Below are 15,347 nucleotides of genomic sequence, written 5' to 3'. Positions count from 1 at the left end.
TAAAATGCTGAGAAGATTATTTAACTTCCCTGTATATATTTTCCACAATGTTTGTTCAATGCTGCACTTACCCAAAGAAGTTATGTTGTAGGCTTCTAAAACTCCGGTTAGGCCGCATTTGGAGTTTTATGATAATTTTCTGTTGCCTCTTTTTTGGAAAGGAAGTACAGGTTCAAAGTAAAATAAATCTTATATACCAAACTGATGACATGGGAATTGATTTCTTTTTCCAGTAAACAAATCCCCCGCCCCACCATTTCCCACTCTAACCTTTCACTTCTTCTCAGCTGCCTATCACCTCCTCCTGAGTCCCTCCTCCTCCACTTTCCCCTCTGGTTCACTCTCCTGTCCCATCAGATTCCTTCCTCTCCAGCCCTTTACCCACCCGGCTAGCCTCCTTCCCCTCCTCCCTACCTTTTTATTCTGGCATCTCCCCCACCCCCCACCATTTCCTTCTCAGTCCTGAACAAGGGTCTCGGCCGAAATATCGACTGTTTGTTCTTTTCCATTGGTGCTGCCTGACCTGCTGAGTTCCTCCAGCATTTTGTGTGTTTTGCGAAGTATTATGAAATTATTTATATGACACAGACACACACAGACACACACACACACACACACACACACACACACACACACACACACACACACACACTGTTGGCGCGTGGCCAAGTGGTTAAAGAGTTGGTCTACTGACCTGAAGTTCGTGAATTCGAGCCTTGGCTGACGCAGCGTGTGTGTGCTTGAGCAAGGCACTTAATCACACATTGCTCTGGACGACACCGGTGCCAAGCTGTTTGGGTCCTAATGCCCTTCCCTTGGACCACATCGGTATCATGGAGAGGGGAGACTTGCAGCATGGGCAACTGCTGGTCTTCCATACAACCTTGCCCAGGCCTGCGCCCTGGAAACCTTCCAACGCGCAAATCCATGGTCTCATGAGACTAACGGATGCCTATATATATATATACACACACACCATGTATTACCCTGAGATTCATTTTCTTTCGCAGGGATTCACAGTAGCTACAAAGAAACATGATGGAATCAAGGAAAAACTACACGCTAATGAAGACAGACAACCAAGGTGCAAAAGGCAACAAATTGTCCAAAAACAAAAAGAAATAAAAGAAAGAAATATCGAGAAGACGAGTTGTGGAGTCCTTGAAAGTGAGTCCGCATGCTGTGGAGTCGGTTCATTGCTGGGGTGAGTGAAGCTGTCCACTCTGGTTCGAGAGCCTGCTGGTTGAGAGGTAAGAACTGCCCCTGAACTGGTTGGGGAGAAGATGCAAGAGGTCTGCCAGGAGATCCGTCTGGGTGAGATGGGTGAGGAGAGGCTGGGGGCAGATCTGATTGAAGTTTATAAGATTACGAGAGATGCAGATAGAGTAGATCGTTGTTTGTTTTCTTCCCCCAAGGGTTGAAATGTATAATACGACAAGGTATACATTTAAGGTGGGAGGGAGATGTACAGGGTAGATTTTATTTTACACGGAGAGTGGCGGGTGTCTGGAACATGCTGCTGGGAGTGGTAGTGGAGGCAAGTGAGGCTCTTGGATAGACACATGAATACAGAGGATGGAGGGATATGGAGACTGAGCAGGGAGAACAGGCTAATTTTTGTGTAGGGCAGTGGTTTAACGTTGCGGCCTTCTATATATTGGCGAGATCTGACGCAAACTGGGAGACCATTTCGCTGAACACCTACGTTCTGTCCGCCAGAGAAAGCAGGATCTCCCAGTGGCCACACATTTTAATTCCACATCCCATTCCCATTCTGATATGTCTATCCACAGCCTCCTCTACTGTCAAGATGAAGCCACACTCAGGTTGGAGGAACAACACCTTATATTCTGTCTGGGTAGCCTCCAACCTGACGACATGAACATTGACTTCTCTAACTTCTGCTAATGCCCCACCTCCCCCTCGTACCCCATCTGTTATTTATTTATATACACACATTCTTTCTCCCTCTCTCCTTTTTCTCCCTCTGTCCCTCTGACGATACCCCTTGCCCATCCTCTGGGTTTCCCCCCTCCCCCCTTTCCTTCTCCCTGGGCCTCCTGTCCCATGATCCTCTCATATCCCTTTTGCCAATCACCTGTCCAGCTCTTGGTTCCATCCCTCCCCCTCCTGTCTTCTCCTATCATTTCGGATCTCCCCCTCCCCCTCCCACTTTCAAATCTCTTACTAGCTCTTCCTTCAGTTAGTCCTGACGAAGGGTCTTGGCCCGAAACATCAACTGTACCTCTTTCTGTAGATGCTGCCTGGCCTGCTGCGTTCTACCAGCATTTTGTGTGTGTTGCTTAACGGTGTTGGTCCTTGGCACAAGTAGGGTGGGGAACCTCCAGCCCAGGGACTTCAGGACACTCTCGGGTCAGTGCACGTCCGTACGAGCTGGAGGCATGAGAGCCGGCCAGTCAGCACGCCCGGAATCCGAGGTGCAGGGTCCTGTCACGGGTCAGTCCGGGCGCTGATGCCGAAGATCGACGCCCGGAGGTTGATCAGGCCTCCAGAAGGGGCAGCGCAGTTGGGCCGCGGTCAGCACGACGCTTCACAGTACCAGCGACCCGTGTTCAACGCCTGCCACTGCTCGCGTGGAGTTTGTGCATTCTCTCCCCGTGACCGCGAGGGTTTCCTCCGTGCGCTCCCGTTTCCTCCCACGGTGCACCGACGTACCGGTTGGTCGGTTAGTTGGCCATTGTCAATTCTCCAGTGATTAGGCTGGGGTTTATTCAACATTTTCATATGATGTAGTTTGACCTTTTCTGAATCCTTTTTATTAACTTAGAATATATGAATAGAGGAGCGGAGTTGACGACATTAATGAACGTGTTCATTCTAATATATTGGTTCAGCCCTGTTTTGTTCTGTCTGTTTTTTCTGGGGTTTTTCTTCATGATATTTTTTTCTTTTTTTTCTCTTCATGATTAATTATATCAAGAGTTCGGAAGTTTATTACACTCGTACTATTTGTGGTTTCTTTTGTATATGTTTATTATCAATAATGTAATTCCAATCTCTTTATATCACTATTGTTATTATGTTTATGAATGTGAAAATTGATAAAAAGATTAAAAAAAGATCAGGCTGGGGTTAAATCGGGGATTGCCGAGAAGTGTTGGTTCAAAGCATCGGAGGTTTATCTGAATAAATACAGAAACGAAACAATGGCCGAAGCCTGCAGGCCTGTTCTGGGGTTCGAGGCCTGCCCATGTGTGTGAGGGGGACAGGAGGGAGGAAAGTGGTTTGATTTGTTACTGTTTGTTGCTCCTTGTGTTCCGTAATGGCCACGTTGGTTGTTAAAGCAAATGACGAATTTCACTGTGTGTTTTGATGATATATAAATCTGAATCTGAATAAATAAATCTGAAGGGATTAGTTATAGAACATAGAATAGTACAGCACAGTACAGGCCCTTCGGCCCACAATGTTGTGCCGACCCTCAAACCCTGCCTCCCATATAAGCCCCCACATTAAATTCCTCCATATACCTGTCTAGTCGTCTCTTAAACTTCACTAGTGTATCTGCCTCCACCACTGACTCAGGCAGTGCATTCCACGCACCAACCACACTCTGAGTAAAAAACCTTCCTCTAATATCCCCCTTGAACTTCCCACCCCTTACCTTAAAGCCATGTCCTCTTGTATTGAGCCATGGTGCCCTGGGAAGAGGCGCTGGCTATCCACTCTATCTATTACTCTTATTATCTTGTACACCTCTATCATGTCTCCTCTCATACTCCTTCTCTCCAAAGAGTAAAGCTCTAGCTCCCTTAATCTCTGATCATAATGCATACTCTCTAAACCAGGCAGCATCCTGGTAAATCTCCTCTGTACCCTTTCCAATGCTTTCACATCCTTCCTATAGTGAGGCGACCAGTACTGGACACAGTACTCCAAGTGTGGCCTAACCAGAGTTTTATAGAGCTGCATCATTACATCGCGATCCTATGTTAGGCATCTAATTACTGCTTTAAAAGTTCAACGTTCAAACGATCAAAGCTGTACACCATATACAACCTTGAGATTCATTTTCTTGCAGGGAGCCACTGGAAAATATGGAAATACAACAGAATTCATGAATAACCACACATAACTTGCTTACGTACCTTCTTCCCCGTCACGCAATGAGGGCCCTCCATCTCTGGCGGTGTTCGAGGCTTCCTTCATCGTGTCAGTAGTTTCCTCTCAGTTTTCACTACTGTCAGTCGTGCAAGTCCCAGGCAGAGACTCGGGAATACCGTCACACTCAGCTGTTTCTGTAACGGTTTTGTTTGACCAGTCGGGGTTGTTGGCCTCGAACCTGGAGGACCGGTGGACCACTCTCAGTCTGGCCTCTACCCTTTGACCCTGTTTGGCATGGGTGACCCTACCAATGGCCAAAGTACAAAGCCCTGACTCCAGCCAGCACAGCTCTCCAGGTCACTGAGGCGTGCAAGCCTCCAGACCCTACGACAAGGTTGTGGAGGAGCCCAGCATATCCAAGATCGGCAAACATCCAGTGTGCAAATGTTATGCAGAACCTTTGTGGGCCTACGAGCCTGTTCCTGTGCGGTCCTGATCGGCGTCCTAATCCAGTGCCAGGACTGAGGGTCGTGCACTGTCAGGGTACTGGAGCTTGGACAATACCGTCACTGTCAGCTCCTCTGGCTTCCGGTCAAGCTCCTTGTGTACCCATCTGTACGGCAGATGGGAGTTCAAACGGAAAACTATGAAGTGCCTCACTTTGGAAGGTCGGACTTGAAGGCCAAATACAGGGTTAACGGCAGGATTCTCAGCAGCGTGGAGGACCTGAGGGATCTTGGGGTCCACGTCCATAGATTCCTCGAAGTTGCCACGAAGGTTGTTAGTGTGGTACGGAGTGATACATAGAAACATAGAAAATAGGTACAGGAGTAGGCCATTTAGCCCTTTGAGCCTGCAGTGCCATTCAGTATGATCATGGCTGATCATCCAACTCAGAACCCTGTACCTGTCTTTTCTCCATACCCCCTGATCCCTTTAGCCACAAGGGCCACATCTAACTCCCTCTTAAATATAGCCAATGAACTGGCTTCAACTGTTTCCTGTGGCAGAGAATTCCACAGATTCACTACTCTCTGTGTGAAGAAGTTTTTCCTCATCTCGGTCCTAAAAGGCTTCCCCTTTATCTTTAAACTGTGAGCCCTCGTTCTGGACTTCCCCAACATTGGGAACAATCTTCCTACATCTAGCCTGTCCAATCCCTTTAGAATTTTATATGTTTCAATAAGATCCCCCCTCAATCTTCTAAATTCCAGTGAGTATAAGCCTAGTTCATCCAGTCTTTCATCATATGAAAGTCCTGCCATCCCAGGAATCAATCCGGTGAACCTTCTTTGTACTCCCTCTATGGCAAGATTGTCTTTCCTCAGATAAGGGGACCAAAACTGCACACAATACTCCAGGTGTGGTCTCACCAAGGCCTTGTACAACTTCAGTAGAACCTCCCTGCTCCTGTACTCGAATCCTCTTGCTATGAATGCCAGCATACCGTTCGCCTTTTTCACCACCTGCTGTACCTGCATGCCCACTTTCAATGACTGGTGTACAATGACACCCAGGTCTCGTTGCACCTCCTCTTTTCCTAATCAGCCAACATTCAGATAATAATCTGTTTTCCTGTTCTTGCCACCAAAGTGGATAACCTCACATTTATCCACATTAAATTGCATCTGCCATGAATTTGCCCACTCACCTAACCTATCCAAGCAACCCTGTATCCTCCTCACAGCTAACACTGCCGCCCACCTTCGTGCCATCCGCAAACTTGGAGATGCTGCATTTAATTCCCTCGTCTAAGTCATTAATATATATTGTAAACAACTGGGGTCCCAGCACTGAGTCTTGTGGTACCTCACTAGTCACTGCCTGCTATTCTGAAAAGGTCCCGTTTATTCCCACTCTTTGCTTCCTGTCTGCCAACCAATTCTCTATCCACATCAATACCATACCCCCAATACTGTGTGCTTTAAGTTTGCACAGGAATCTCCCATGTGGGACCTTGTTAAAAGCCTTTTGAAAATCCAAATATACCACATCCACTGGTTCTCCCCTATCCTCCCTGCTAGTTACATCCTCAAAAAATTCTATGAGATTCGTCAGACATGATTTTCCTTTCACAAATCCATGCTGACTTTGTCCAATGATTTCATCGCTTTCCAAATATGCTGTCATCACATCTTTGATAACTGACTCTAGCATTTTCCCCACCACCGATGCCAGGTTAACTGGTCTATAATTCCCCGGTTTCTCTCTCACTCCTTTTTTAAAAAGTGGGGTTACATTAGCCACCCTCCAATCCTCAGGAACTAGTCCAGAATCTAACGAGTTTTGAAAAATTATCACTAATGCATCCACTATTTCTTGGACTCCTTCCTTAAGCACTCTGGGATGCAGACCATCTGGCCCTGGGGATTTATCTGCCTTTAATCCCTTCAATTTACTAAACACCACCTCTCTACTAACGTGTATTTCCCTCAGTTCCTCCATCTCACTGGACCCTCGGTCCCCTACTATTTCCAGAAGATTATTTATGTCCTCCTTAGTGAAGACGGAACCAAAGTAGTTATTCAATTGGTCTGCCATGTCCGTGATGGCCTTCACTAGCCGGGGGAATTGAGCTCAAGAACTGCGAGGTAATGTTGCAGCTCTCTAAAGCTCCGGTTAGACCACACTTGTGTTCTGTCACGGTCGCCTCTTGAAAGGAAGGGCGTGGAGGCTTTAGAGAGGGCGCAGAGGAGATTTACCAGGATGCTGGCTATATTAGAGAACGTGTCCTATGAGGATAGGTTGAGCGAGCTAGGGCATTTCTCTTGGGAGTGAAGCAGGATGGAGGTGACTTGATGGAGGTGTACAAGATGATAAGAGGCACAGATTGAGTGGACAGCCCCAGAATCTTTTCTCGCAGGGTGGAAGTGGCTAACACTGGGGCATAATTTTTAGGTGATTGGAGGAAAGAATGGTGTGGTGGTGTCAGAGTTACTTTTCTTTTCACACAGAGAGTACTGAGTGCATGGAACGCGCTGCCAAGGGTGGTGATAGAGGCAGATACACTAGGGACAATTAAGAGACTCTTATTAACACATGGACGATAGAAAAATGGAGGGCTATGTGGGATGGAAGGGCTAGATTCATCTTGGAGTAGGTTAAGAGGTCGGCAATGTGCTGTTCTATATTCTGTGTTCTGTGTACGAATCTCATTTACCAACACTTGGCCTGCAGCTTTCTACACTGTTCATATTTTTTAACAGGGCGGTGGGGTGGAGATACGTCTCTATCAAAGGAGGTGTGAGGCGCTCCTTCCCTCTGCTAGCCTGCAGGTCACCCTTGGGCAAGGAGTGGCATCTGCTTAGCCCCCCGATCAGGGTCACGTGAACCCATGGGAGCAGGTGGTGGATGGTTGTATGAGCAGCCGGTGAGGATCACAAGTCCTGGTTATGTGACCACTGACGACAGGCAGACAATCTCTGAAGAGTATTGATAATGGCTTGGGGGCGGGGAGTCTCCTGACACACACTGCCCAGAAGAAGGTGATGGCAAACCATTTCTGTGGAGAAATTTGCCAAGAACAATCATGGTCACCACGATCGCCCACATCATACGACATGGCACATGATGATAATGTCATATGAAGCAGCACATAATGATGATGTCATACAGCACGTCACATAATGATAAGACCATAAGATATAGCAGAAGAATTAGGCCATTTGTCCCATCGAGTCTGCTCCGCCATTTCGTCATGGGTGATCCAACTTCCCTCTCAGCTCCCAATCTCCCCATGATGATACTAATGATGGCATTTTTTATGTCATAGCATTATAGCCACCTTAAGTGGACAAAATAGATTGCACGGTCATTACTGGAAGAGCAGGAAAAAAAATAGGCAGATATTTATCCCACAGAACTATAACCAACTGTCCACTTACCTCCGCAGACGCTGGCTGGTCCACCAGAACTATAACTGACTGTCCACTTCCCTCCGTAGACGCTGCCTGGTCCACCAGAACTATAACTGACTGTCCACTTCCCTCCGCCGACGTTGGCTGGTCCACCAGAACTATGGTCAACTGTCCACTTCCCTCCGCAGACGCTGACTGGTCCACCAGAACTTCCAGAAGATTGTTCGTTGCGAGCACCTGCAGCCACTCTGTGTCTCTGTCAAAGTCAAAGTTAAAGTTCATTTATTATTAAAGTATGTATACATCACCATCTACTACCCTGATTCATTTTCTCGCAGGCATTCACAGAACAAAAAATATAATAGAATCAATGAAAAACTGCACACAAGCACAGACTGACAACAACAAATGTACAAAAGAAGACAAACTATTGAAATAAAAGGGGAAAAAAGAGCAATAAATAAATAATACAGAGAACATGAGTTGCAGAGTCCTTGAAAATGAGTCCATCGGTTCAGAGTTGACGTGAGTGAAGTTACCCACACTGGTTCAAGAGCCTGATGGTTGGGGGGTGATAACTGTTCCTGAACTTGGTGGTGTGGGACCTGAGGCTCCTGCACCTCCTTCCCGATGGCAGCAGTGAGAAGGGAGCACGGGCTGGATGGTGGAAGATACTTTCTTGTGGCAGCGTTCCTGGTAGACATGCTGAATAGAGGGAAGGGTCTGGGCTGCATCCACCACTTTCTGTAGACCTTTCCTTCCCTGGGCATTGGTGTTTCCGTACCAGGCCATGATGCAGCCAGTCAGGATACTCACTAATGTGCACCTACAGAAGTTTGTCAAAGTTTTAGGTGTTCCGCTGAATCTAGCATTACCAACAATAAACACATCTGTGACTACTCTGCAGGCCCCATGGATGAAGTTGCACCTTCACTTGAGAACATCCTTGATTTGTCATATTTATATCTTATAATACCAGAGCCATTCGGCCCTTCGGGACTGTGCGGTTCTCAGCGTGATCTCATCAACCTCACAGAGACCGGTTTCTCCTAGGCGCCCATCAGCTTCCCACTGATCTCCTGTCGGCTGGGTTAATTTGTTGAGTTATGTCACCAAAGACAATGGACAGCTTCATTACTGGCTGTATCATCATCTGGTATGGCATGGGGTGGCTACTGCACAGGATTGAATTAAGCTGCAGAGAGTTGTAAACTCAGTCAGCTCCATCATGGGCACCAGCCTCTGTAGTCTCCAGGACATCTTCAAGGAGCAGTGTCTCAGAAAGGCAGTATACATCAATAAGTACTCTGATCACCCAGGACATGCCCTCTTCTCACTGTTACCATCAGGGAGGAGGTACAGGAGCCTGAAGGCACACACTCAGCGATTCAGGAACAGCTTCTTCCCCTCTGCCATCCGATTTCTGAATGGACATTGAACCCATGAATATTACCCAACTACCTTTTAATTTTCATTTTTCACTCCTTATTTAATTTAACTATTTAATATATATATTTACTGTAATTATTGAAATTTACTTTTTCCTTTACTATTATGTACTGCATTGTACCTCTGCTGCAAACACAGTAATATTAAGCCTCATTCTGAAAATTGCATATTGTGACATATATGTCCTTCGATAGTGTGGGCACGTGGCCAAGTGGTTAAGGCATTGGACTAGCGACCTGAAGGTCGTGAGTTCGAGCCCCAGCCGGGGCAACGTGTTGTGTCCTTGAGCAAGGCACTTAACCACACATTGCTCTGCGATGACACCGGTGCCAAGCTCTATGGGTCCTAACGCCCTTCCCTTGCACAGTATTGGTGTCGTGGAGAGGGGAGACTTGCAGTATGGGCAACTGCTGGTCTTCCATACAACCTTGCCCAGGCCTGTGCCCTGGAGAGTGAGGACTTTCCAGGTGCAGATCCATGGTCTCGCAAGACTAACGGATGCCTTTATTATTATGTCCTTCGATAACAAATGTACTTTGAACTCTTAACGTATGTTAACAAAGGAATCCTCGATTTCTCGTATTTATCTCTTATAATACCAGAGGCCATTCAGTCCTTTGAAACCATTCTGATTCTCAGTGTGATGTCATCAGCCCCACTCCCTGACTGACTTCCCTGTGACCCATGCTCTCTACCCGCCCTTCACCTCTCCACTGACCTCCTGTTGCCAGGGTTAATATCCAAATTAACCTTCATTCTGTTTGTAACACTCGTTGCATCTAGTGGCATGATCCCGGGGGTGGCGCCCCCTCCCCGGCCAAACTTTAGCACTCTTGTTTGGATGGATACTGCGTGTTGTGTCCCCTGTGTAACATCAGTACCCCGAAATAACATTCAGTCCACAATGTGCAGTTAAACGATTAAGATTTTATATTTAAGTATGGGGTTAGTAGAGAAACAGAAGAAAAGGAAAACAAATAAAAGGCGCCTATAATCTCATCAATATGCCCAGTGCACAAACGTTGGAGCTCACGGATTCCCTTTCGCTGATCCCCCTTTGCTCATCGTTGACCCCTGGGCTCCCGCCCTGAGCCCAGGCCCAGCGGGTCCGGCAACCTTCCCCTCAAGCCAATTCTTCTTGCTTCATCCTCCTCGCGCCTTCTCCCAAAGCCCGCACAAACTAACAGCTTTCACACAGACAGAAAGAATAACATCTATCCCAATTGGTTTGCAAATGAATACAAGTCCCGTTATCACTAATTATAATCCAAACATACTGCTATAGAGAACCACTGTCTCAGCAGTTAACAGTACAGAGAAGCCATTTTATTCACCTTAACAGTAAGATAAAAGAAGAAACCCTTACATGTTGTTGAGAGATTTACAGCCATCTTTACTTGTGGGCTTTAACTAGACAAGCTGTTGTTGTCTAATCAGACGTAATTGGCTGCCTTCAGATTAATGAATTAATCTATAAACCGCCTGAAGGAAAAAAATTCACTGTTACTGTCAAGCCTTTGCCCTTGATGATCGACACCCAGAGACAAAAGACAAATTGTTTATGATCAAAGAGCACCCGTGTACATCCTGACCATCACGAACCTATCTGAACCAATCCCATTCACCAGTTCTGGGTCTGTAGCCTTCTCTGCCTGCCATGATTACCGTGTCACCTCATTTTAAAGCTCCTGATGATGTACTGGCCACTGGTAACGTGTGGGCCCGGCGGTTAGGGCATCACTTTACAGCGCCTGCGATCACTGATTAGGGGGTTCGATTCCCATCGCTGCCCATGAGGAGTTTGTACGTTCTCCCCGTGACCACGTGGGTTTCCTCCGGGTGCTCCGGTTTCCTCCCACAGTCCAAAGACGTACCGGTTAGGGGTCGTAAGTTATTGGCGCCAGAAGCACAGAGCCACTTGCGGGCTGCCCAGCACAGTCCTCACTGATTTGATCTGAAGCAAACGACGCATTTCACTGTATGTTTCAACGTACATGTGATTTGAAACCAGAGGTCCGTGGGCCTGACCTGGTCGGAGGATCAAAGGTGGAGAGAGTCAGTAATTTTAAACTCCTGGGTGTTATTATCTCAGAGAACCTATCCTGGGCCCAGTATGTAAGTGCAATTACGAAGGAAGCACTACCTCTTTGGAGTTTGCAGAGACTTGGCCTGACATCTAAAACTTCGACAAACTTATTTAGATGTGTGGTGGAGAGTATATTGACTGGCTGCATCATAACACCAATGCTCTTGAATGGAAAATTGGACAAAAATTGGAGGGTACAGCCAGTCCACCAAACTGTACATTGAGCACATCTACATGAAACATAGTCGCAGGAAAGCAGCATCCATCATCGGGGACCCCCACCACCCAGGCCATGCTCTCTTCTTGCCGCTGCCATCGGGAAGGAGGTACAGGAGCCTCAGGACTCGCACCACCAGGTTCAGGAACAGTTACCACCCCTCAACCGTCATGTTCTTGAACCAAAAGGGATAACTTCACTCAACTTCACTTGCCCCATCATTGAAGTGTTCCCACAACCCGTGAACTCACTTTCAAGGACTCTTCATCTCATGTTCTCAATATCTATCGTATTATTATTTCTATTTTTTTGCATTTTCACAGTTTGTTGTCTTCTGCACTCTGGCTGAAAGTCCTAGTTGGGCAGTCTTTCTTTGATTCTGTTACGAGGATTAGATAGAGTGGTCAGCCAGCACCTCTTCCCCAGGGCACCACTCCTCAAAACAACAGGACATGGCTTTAAGGTAAGGGGTGGGAAGTTCTAGAGGGATATTAGAGGAAGATTTTTACTCAGAGAGTGGTTGGTGCGTGGAATGCACTTCCTGAGCCAGTGGTGGAGGCAGATACACTAGTGAAACTTAAGAGACTACTAGACAGGTATATGGAGGAATTTAAGGTGGGGGGTTATATGGGAGGCAGGGTTTGAGGGTCAGCACAACATTGTGGGCTGAAGGGCCTGCACAGGGCTGTACTATCCTATGTTCTATGTTCTATAGATTTGTTGAGTATGCCCAAAAGAAAATGAATCTGGGGGGTTATATATGGTGACAGATATGTACCTTGGCAATAAAATTTAGTTTGAACTTTGAACTGCCGATTTGCCTCTTTCACTCTTCAGTAACATCTGCAAAATTTGCTACTGAGCCACAAAAAGATATCGGGGCAAACGATCCAACACCTGTTGTTACGAAGTTCTGCGGAGGAGGAGAAGAGGCAGAGGGTGTCAACGGGTGTTGGCGTTCCTGGTAAGGTCCGTGGGGAGGAGCCAGGAGGAAGAGGGGTGGTCAGTTTCTCTTCTGCCTGTCCCAAGCGTCCTGAGATGTTGTTGTTCCCCTGATCATACAGTATAGAAACAATATGTAAACAGGCCCTTTGGCCCATCAAATCCAAGTCTCCTATCTAAGAAGCCTCTTACACCAATTCCTCTTACAACTGCTCCTAGGTTCCATAAGACATAGGAGCTGAAATAGACCACTCGGCCCATCGAGTCTGCTCTGCTATTCCATCATGGCAGATTTATTACCCTCTTAACCCCATTCTCCTCCCTTCTCTCCTTAACTTTTGACACCCTTCCTAATCAAGAGCCTATTAACCACAGCCTTTGGCCTCCATAACCATCCATGGCAAAGAATTCCACAGGTTCACCACCCCCGGCTAAAGAAATTCCTCCCCATCCCTGTTCTAAAAGGGACTTTCAGGACCAGAATCGGGTTTAATATCAGATGTCGTGAAATTTCCACCCCTCACTTAAACAGGGCAACTTAGAGCGGCCAGTTAACCTACCAACAAGCATCTCTTTGGGATGTGAGAGGCACCCGGAGAACCGAGAGGGGGCTGTGATGCCACAGGGAGAACGCGCAGACTCCACACAGAGAGCCCTGGAGGCCAGGAATAAGTAGCCCGTCCTAATGAAGGGTCGTGGCCCGAAACGTCAACCTTTATTCTCTTCCTTCAGAGGCTGCCCGACCTGCTGTGTTTCTCCAGCACAGAAACAGGCTCTCCGGCCCATCTTAGAAACATAGAAAACCTACAGCACAATACTGGACCCTCGGCCCACAATCCCGTGCTGAACATGTCCTTCAAAGGTTCAAAGATCCAATTTAAGGTCAGAGAAATGTATACAACATACATCCCGAAATGCTTTTTCTTCACAAACATCCAAAAAACAGTGAAGTGCCCCAAAGAATGAACGACAGTTAAATGTTAGAACTCCAAAGTCTCCGCCCCGTCCCCTCCCTCCCACGCGTAAGCGGCAGAGAGCAACGATCCCCCCCTCACCCCCCACTGGCGAAAAAAAGCATTGGTACTTGCCCCCAAGCACTCAAGCGTGCAGCAAAGCAACAGCAAAGACACAGACTTGCAGTACTTCAAAGACTTCATGTTTCACCCGGTATTCGACATACCACAGGCTCTCTCTCTCTCTCTCTCTCCCTAACAAGGGAGAAAGAGATATCTCTGTTTCACAGTGAACGGGATGACATAACAAACAATTTGCTGGTTTACGATGTTAAAAGTCTATTATGTCGTTTTTTTCAAGCTCTGTGCCAGAAGATCTCAAAGATCCCGGCTCTCCGGGCACACAGCCGTAGATATCCGCACTCCTCCGACGACACACAGGTATCCTGCCATGGCACCAACCCTCGATCTGCCTGTCTCCAGATCCTCAGGATCCTCGGCTTCCAAATCCAAGCCTGGCTCTTAGGCCGAGCCCTTGGCGTGCCTAACATCGGCCAGTTGTGAAACCCTAAGAGTGGGTCCCATTCCCGCAAAGAACCAGAGTCAGCTTGTGACTTCAGGTCAGGGTCTACAAAAGAATCTTGAAAGGGAAAAATAAAAATATTAAAGATGGAAATAGAGCTGTTTTTGACGATGCAATCAAAGGAGTCGCCATTTAGCGCCATCGTTACTCCACTCCACCTCTTCTGCCTCTTTAGAAGTTACCTAGGGTTACCCATAGCCCTCTATTTTTCTAAGCCCCATGTACCTGTCTAAGAGTCTCTTAAAAGACCCTATTGTATCCGCCTCCACCACCATCGCCGGCAGCCCATTCCACACGCTCACCACTCTCTGAGTAAAAAACTTACCCCGACATCTCCTCTGTACCTACTTCCAAGCACCTTAAAACTGTGTCCTCTCGTGTTAGCCATTTCAACCCTGGGAAAAGGCCTCTGACTATCCACGAGACCAATGACTCTCATTATCTCATCTTGTTCGTGCTGAACCATTTAAGCTGCCTACTCCCATCAACCTGCACTGGGACCATAGCCCTCCACACCCCTACCATCGATGTAAGACATAGGAGCAGAATTAGGCCATTTGGCCCATCGAGTCTGCTCTGCCATTTAATCATGTCTGATCCTTTTCTCCCCCTCCTCGGCCCCAGTTCCCGGCCTTCTCCCCGTAACTTTTGGTGCCATGTCCAATCAAGAGCCAATCAATCTCTGCCTTAAATATACCCAATGACTTGGCCTCCATAGCTGCCTGTGGCAACAAATTCCACAAATTCACCACCCTCTGGCTAAAGAAATTTCTCCGCATCTCTGTTTTAAATGGACACTCCCCTATCCTAAGGCTGTGCCCTCCTGTCCCAGACTCCCCCCGACCATGGGAAATATCCTTTCCACATCTACTCTGTCTAGACCTTTCAACATTCAAAAGGTTTCAATGGGATCTCCCCTCATCATTTCTTAATGCATACATTACTAAGTGACAATAAAAGAGGACTGCGTGTCCTCATAATCTAATCTAATCCTTCCAAACTCCTGTGAGTACAGCCCAGAGCCATCAAACATTCCTCGTATGATAACCCTTTCATTCCTGGAATCATCCTTGTGAACCTCCTCTGAATCCTCTCCAATGCCAGCACATCTTTTCTTAGATGAGGGGCCCAAAACTGTTCACAATAGTCAAGGTGAGGCCTCACCAGTGCCTTATAAAGCCTCAGCATCACATCC

At 47.1% G+C, this 15,347-nt stretch overlaps 1 long non-coding RNA gene across 1 annotated transcript; it reads left to right on the top strand.

Annotated features, from left to right (window-relative positions):
- Positions 1-388: 388 nt before the first annotated feature.
- Positions 389-8,183, top strand: LOC140189010 (uncharacterized). Its single transcript, XR_011883430.1, has 3 exons — positions 389-546; positions 1,011-1,167; positions 8,009-8,183. It is a non-coding gene; the product is annotated as an uncharacterized lncRNA (long non-coding RNA).
- The last annotated feature ends 7,164 nt before the right edge of the window (positions 8,184-15,347 follow it).

This window comes from Mobula birostris, chromosome 28 (genome assembly GCF_030028105.1).
Source record: "Mobula birostris isolate sMobBir1 chromosome 28, sMobBir1.hap1, whole genome shotgun sequence".
Lineage (NCBI taxonomy): Eukaryota > Metazoa > Chordata > Chondrichthyes > Myliobatiformes > Myliobatidae > Mobula > Mobula birostris.
Note: the sequence above shows the minus strand (reverse complement) of the source record. Positions and strands in the feature narration are given on the sequence as shown.